Source organism: Equus quagga, chromosome 17, assembly GCF_021613505.1.
Source record: "Equus quagga isolate Etosha38 chromosome 17, UCLA_HA_Equagga_1.0, whole genome shotgun sequence".
In the NCBI taxonomy this organism is placed as follows: domain Eukaryota; kingdom Metazoa; phylum Chordata; class Mammalia; order Perissodactyla; family Equidae; genus Equus; species Equus quagga.
The window spans coordinates 49243306-49250546 of record NC_060283.1 but is presented as its reverse complement, the minus strand read 5'-3'; positions in this window follow the sequence as shown (position 1 = coordinate 49250546).

The following is a 7241-nucleotide window of genomic DNA, read 5'->3' as shown; positions in this document are numbered from 1 at the left end:
ACTACTCGCCCCTCCAGTCTCAGCTTGTTAGTACCTCTCGGAAGCTCTCTCTGACTTCACTGGCACTACCGCAATCTATACTCCCTCTAGTATGAGGGACTTCTATTATCTGTGATTATAAGATTAATATTATATCCCTTTGGAAGACCCTGTATAGCCTTTGAGCAAGGGAAATGTGTTTTTGCTCATTGTTGCATCACAATGCCCAGTAGTTTCTAGCCCATAGTATGAGCGCTCAATATCTATTTGTTGAATGGATGAATGAATAATTAAGTCTTACTTGAATAAGTTGGCCTATTTGTGAGAAAAGCAATAATTTTATAATTCAGTGCTGGAAATGTCTTTAAAGACTTTTTTCCCTACTAAGCACATTTTCTTATTGTGAAACGGACCATGAATCCAATTCCCCAGCTACTTACACTTATTCCGTAGAGGTAAATGGAGCTACATAAAATTAAAGTCAAGCCGAGGAGTACTTAAGAAGTTTCTGTTTGAGCACATAAAACTAGTCTCATTCAGAATGAATTAATGAATCTATCAAAAATGTCAAGTTTTTTTTTTTTCAAGAAGCTTAGCAAGAAAGAATCTGATGCCAGGTGGATCAAATTCATTTCCAAGTGTACATTTCAGCTCAAGTTAAAGGTAAATATATCTCAGCTGGCCCAAAACATAAATGTCAACTTGTGAGGCATTTATATGATATGCATAAACTTTTCTCATGAGGATGCTAAATTATAAACCAACGATCTGATTTTTCCATTTTGTCTTTGATGCCAATGCTGTCACAGAATTGCACACATACATTGTTATTTACAGGAAATAAGTCACAGAGTCGTTCGAGTGGTGAGACCGAATTTCTTATCTTGGCACGTGCTTTTGATAAAGCTAACAGACCATCCAGTGAGAGCTGGTTCTATTCCTACTGTACAGACAGAGCAAATGAGGCAGACCACATTGATGAATTAAATGAGCCAGAAAAAATGCCTTTTGCAAGATGACTTTCTTGCATTGACCTGTGATAGGATTTTCTGTGAAATGACGTCCTCCTAAAAAAGGTGGATTTGCAGTGACAATTCCTTGTGGAATCAGTGAAGAGCAATAGGAAGCAGCTGAGAGATGGTGGCACGGGACCTCCCACTGCTTTAGTGTAGGCAGCCTCACAGAAGGGGAGATGAGCAGTTGGAAGCCCAGGGTTCCAGTTCTGGTTTGCAGCAACTTCCTGCATGATCATTGGCAACTCACTTTACTACTTCGGATCCCAGATTTTACATCTGTAAAACTAGGAGAACAAATTCTGGGCGATTCCAAATAAGGATTTGCTGCCAGCTTCCTTCAGAGTGACTGGGGACTCTCCAAAGTGCGGGTTCCTGGCTGTTAGCAAAGACTAACAAATCAGAACCTTTGGGAGAGGAGTCAGAAGCTGGGAATCTATATTTTTAGTAACTCCATAGATGACTCATAAATTAGTGAAATACAGATGGAGTACTTTCAGCCATGAGTTGTAAGATTTGGCTCCCACATTCGACAACCTAATCACAATCTATGTCCCTAGGGCAGCAACGGGGACTACTGGAGGCATCTCTGGGTTTGATACAACACAACAGCTCATCAGGACATACTGCCTAGATTTTCTAGGCAATGTATGATTTGAAAGAGACTGAGATATACTTTCATTAGTCTCTTTAATGCCCATGAATGCCACAAAATAGAGATAGGAGATAATTTTGCAAACAAGGGAGATCCATAGAAAGCTTCTGAGGAGAGGAGTACCATAAACAACTTGCATCTTAGGAAGTTATCTCTTGCAGCAGGCTGCTGGACCAGCTGGAGGAAAGAGAGACCAGTGGCTATTGCTGCCATCAAGGCAATAGGTAGTGAGCACTGGAACCAGGGCAGTGACCTACTAGGTAAACTGAGCCAGAGGCTGTTAAACTAAAACCAGTGCCATTTAGAATGAATGCTGCTGTTTCAGAGGCGCCATCTGTTTTTCTATATATTTTAATATTTTTCTACACTGCTGAGTTTCTTATCTATACATTTAAGAACATTTGTGCTCTCTCAATGTACCTAGATGTGGTGTGTGTCTGTGCAAGTATTTAAGCAGTTTCTATTATGTTTTGAGAAGAAGTATCCAAAACTGCTAGGAATTCTAATGAGAATTTAGAATTGGAAAAGTGACACTTTGAAGACTTGTATTTCTTCATTTAAACAACTGATTCTCGGTTAAGACATACTCTTCAGCATACTGTGTATAATTAGCTTTGTTTCCTCTGACAAGCTTTAAATTTAGAAACAAGATAATGCTGTTTAGTTAAGACCTTTAGGCATGGCATTTAACAAACCGAAACGACAATTTTCAGTGTTAAAATCTTTAGATCTGCAAAGGAGTAAGAGCTATATATTGAGGCTGGAACTTTAAAAAGCCAGTTCATGTTTAGATATTTAGCTCATGTTGGTTTTTGTTCTCTTTGTACCCATGATTGACAGTTTAGGCTGATTAAAAAAGATAGTTTTATGCTCAATTATATATTTTCATCTCAATTTACCCCCTCAAAATCCAATTTTAAAACATTTGTGTACTGTACCCTGTGCTTTCAGACAAAGATCTCTGAGCTTCCTGGAAACACAAAGCCAAGAGCAGGCTTCATTTGAAATTCCCTAGCTGAAATATGTGATAGATGAAAGTTCACCTTGCAGGTTGTGAGCATTCAGATCCCCAACACTGAGACCTCGCTGTGTGGAAGAGGGCTGCCCCAGGAAGGAAGCTTACACACGAGCAGCATGGATCCCACATTCCACTAAAATCAAATCGGACCGCTCTCCTTTGTTGGATACCTTAATACACAAGAAAGAAGCCAGCAGGATGCCCACGTCTGACTTATGCATCCCTTCCACTTTTATTCAGCAAGAAAAATTTCACCACCAGGCAGCTCATTTTTCCAAGAGAAAGTAAAATCTTATATAACCTAAAAGACTGAAAAGTAAAGTTTGTATGCATTTTAATGAAGGATTTCTATTAAAAAACCTTTGCTTTTCACCAGAAGGTGCCTCAGTAGCGGAGAAATAATATAAACTTTGGCATCAAACAGACCTCTGTTTTAATCCTGTATCTACCACTTACTAGCTTTCGACTTTGCACGTTACTTATGCTCTGACCTTTCATTTCTTCACTTATGAAATAGAGACAATGATAGTAGCTCACAGGACTGTTTTGAGGATTAAATGAAGCAGCCACCATGCTTAGGTTCTGTAAGCCTGTGACTACCCCCCCAAACAATTCCCCAAATTGTCTCATAAACAGGTGCATGTGTGTGTATGCATGTGTGTGTGCATATGTGTGTATGCATGTGTGTGTGTGCATATGTGTGTGTGCATGTGTGTGTGTGCATGTGTGTGTATGCATGTGTGTGTGTGCATATGAGCTTTTTCTAGTAGGGTAAGGATGAGCTGGGCAGTAGGAGACCTGGTTTCAGGCTGTCTCCACATCTTTCTGGTCAGATGACTTCCAGCAGGATAAGAATCCTTCTCATCTTCTCAAGAATCTGTCATTCTTTCTCTCTCTCAGTTTGAGCCTCAGTTTCCTGATCATTAAAGTGGACATAATACTTCCTACCCCAGGTGGACGTTACGATGACTAGTTGGGATAATCTATGTGAAGTACCTGGAACACGGCAGATACTCTGAGAAGGCTAGTTTCCTTCATCTTCTCTCCTTATGCCTTTGAATAGAGAGAGAAAGAGAGGGCAGAAGATTAAATGTATTATATTTCGTGCTTGCAAAATTATTCCCTGATCACACCAATGATGATTATATTGAATATCTATTGACTACTTTATCTAAATAGTTCCAAGCATTTATATGTATTATCTCATGTGATCCTCACTCCAGGCCTTTTTGAGACATATTGTTATTAACTCTGTTTTGTAGGTAGTGAGGCTCAGAGATTAGCTTACTTACCTAAGATCAAACATGGGTCTCCCAGATTCCACAGCCAACGTGTTCAATTATTCACGCTTGTACTTCCCTGAGTTTATTCGTTCTCTACTCAGGAGTGCCCTTGGGTTTCTTTTGGTTGGTTTATTTTTTGTTTTTGTTTTTAACAATCTTTGAATTTATATCAGGAGGAATACTTCCTTAAAAAATACAGACAGGCCTGACTCGATTCTCTTTAGACTTGCTCTAGTCAAGAAGGTATCATTTTTTAAGCCTGAGTATTTGATTGTTGCTTTTATAAGAACATAATTGAGATGCGCTTAGGAGAAAAAGACAGGATTGCGCTTTCTCATTTGATTTGCAGCAAAGGTATATGGCTTGAAGAAGCATCGCCCTTAAACGATTAGACAGCTTGTGTGACTAATAAGAATATTGTCCCTAAAGGAAAGTGGAACATCTTAGGAATACAAGAACACTCAATTAGAGTTTTAAATTAGAACGTAATTATGTGTTTTTGGTTTCTTTTTTTTTTTTTAGGAAGGAAAAGAGAGAGTTTTTAAATTTTTGGGTGGCCTCATTTTGGTGAAAAGACAATTTTAGGAAGCGTTTAAATGTAAGAGACTGCTCTGCATCTTGCTTAATTTTGGACCTACTCCAATTGCTGAAGGACTAGAAGCACATAAGTTTGCTTGTACCTGGCTTTTTAAATAACTGCATTTTATAATTCAAAACGGGGATGAGCTGTTGATATGGATTACTGCACTCAGGATAATGAAATTGTCAATATGCTTAGAGATGCACAGCATGTAATTAGGCATGTAGGGAAATAGCCCATTCAACCTCTGAAACAAAGGATTTGCCTTTGAGAGCATGACTGTACAAAAGCAACCATGCTCTTATTGAGGAAATAAACTGGAATGTGGATAGTTGTCTTCAAGTGGAACCAACTGAACACTGCCCCCAAACACTCACCTTTATAGCAAAAAAACAACATGAATGGTAAAGACCAATGGGGTTGTCTGTGAATCTATTCTTTTCCAAGTTCTTCATTTATCTTCCACCTGAACAGGCATGAAAACAGCCACTTGAGGTGCAGATCTTGTGGACAAAGATGTAAATCTTAGCAAATTTCAACAACAACTTAGTCTGAAGAAGACATGACATTTGTTTAACTTGGACCAATTCTCTCCCTTTGGTCAGTCTCTATTCCCATGATGTGGATTCCTTGCAGCCTCTGTTCTATCCTCTGACCTTAGATGCTTTCTGATAAGGACACTAGTAAAGGTTGTCAGTTGGGTTCTGCAATGTGCTGGGTACGGTTGCAAATACTTTATGTTTATATTTCATTTACTGCTTTCAGTATTATGAGGTTAGGTTTTATTTCTGCATTCTGCAGATGATTGAAGAGATAAGGGGATTTTTAGACCCCAGAGCTGTTATGTAGTAGAAGCAGGATTTACCTACTTGTACTCTTTTTTTTTTTTAATTTTTATTTATTTATTTTTTTTCTTTTTCTCCCCAAAAGCCCTCTGGTACATAGTTGTATATTCTTCGTTGTGAGTCCTTCTAGTTGTGGCATGTGGGACGCCACCTCAGCGTGGTTTGATGAGCAGTGCCATGTCCGCGCCCAGGATTCGAACCAACGAAACACTGGGCTGCCTGCAGCAGAGCGTGGGAACTTAACCACTCGACCACGGGGCCAGCCCGACCTACCTGTACTCTTAATCATTTGGTGTACTCATCAAGAATTACTCTTAATCATCCAGGTGCATTCACTCATTAAGGAAGAAGTGCAGCCTGGCACACTCTGCCAGTTTTCCTTGCAGTCAGACCCATCGTCAATCTCTAGCTGTGCTTTTTAAAGCCAGTCACGCCAACATAGATTTAGTTAGGATCGGTTTCCTAGGATCCTAGAAGTTCAGAGTTTGAAAAAATGCCAAGGGTCACTCAGGACTCAATTCCTTAAATTTACATACCAGAAACTAAGCGGCAGGGAGTCAAACGAACAAACAAACACACTACCAACACCAACAGAAAACTCTGCCCAGATTCCCTCCGGCTTGGTAGCAAAACTGAAATGAATGCTCCTTGCTGCTATGTTTGAATTCTTCTGCCTCCATATTGCTCATATGTTGGCATCACTACTTGTTTCTAAGGACACACTGCAGAATTATTTAGATAGAGAAAAAGAAACTAAACTTTTCAAGTGCTGTTTTCTCTTTAAAAACTACATAGGGATTAAAAACTCCTTGTTGAGAAAATAATTATAGACGAAAACACAAATAACTAGAATGCTATTTAGAGACATCTGAAACTGTAGTAGGAGGCTGAAAGTAACAGAATGAACAAGTCACTGAATACAAGACCTGGAAATGGTATTAAAAACCATACTGTTCAATGTTTTCCAAAGAATGGCACGTGTAATGCTTAGGTAGGGGGGTGATCAGGGGGTGCATATGATGGTTTTGATGGCATAAACAAATTTAATATTTATTTCAATGATTTTAGCATATATATGCATGTGTGGTTTTGTATACTTATGTATCTACCTATGTATATTTATGCATATATATTTTTTGAGCTCTTACTGTGTGCCAGGTACCATCCTGGGAAACATGAGTGAACAGAACGGACAAAGATCCTTGCCCTCGTGAAGCTGACATTGGCCTATGAGGATTGTCCATACCACCCAAGGACTGTTTTAAATTTGAAAGCTTCTGGCCCCAGACCACACTTGACCATTCTCACTGTTGCCTTTTAACTATAAAAGCCAGGTTGTCTCTGTAGGTGTGGGTGGGTCCAGCCCTTGGCTGGAAAGAAAGAAAAAATCTCTCAGCATAGCCCTGGTTCTATCACAATAGATGGGCCTCATTAGCGATTCTCAGCTTCATAGATAATACAGTCGTGGACGGCATCATTTGGTCTAGTGAAGAATTGCCTAGGAGATTGTGTTGACATCTGAGATTTATTTTAATCCTCTTTTGCAGAGTTTATAACGAGCATTGTAGCAAAGTATGCCAAAGAATCATTACGTATCTTATAAAATCTTAATAATACAAAAATTAGAAACGTTTTTCATGCACATGTTCAATTTGTTCAGAATCTACAGATTTCACTTTACTGATGAGCACATAGTGCCCTGCGAGCTCACAATTCAAGAGGTCACAATTCCTGAATTGCTATGCATATTTTTGTCATGAATATTGTTTATGTTTACAGGCCGATACTGTCAAATTTTGCAATTTGAACAAAGAAGATGTAAAATGCACATTTACCTGCTCACAGGGGTTCTTCTTTCTCATTTATTC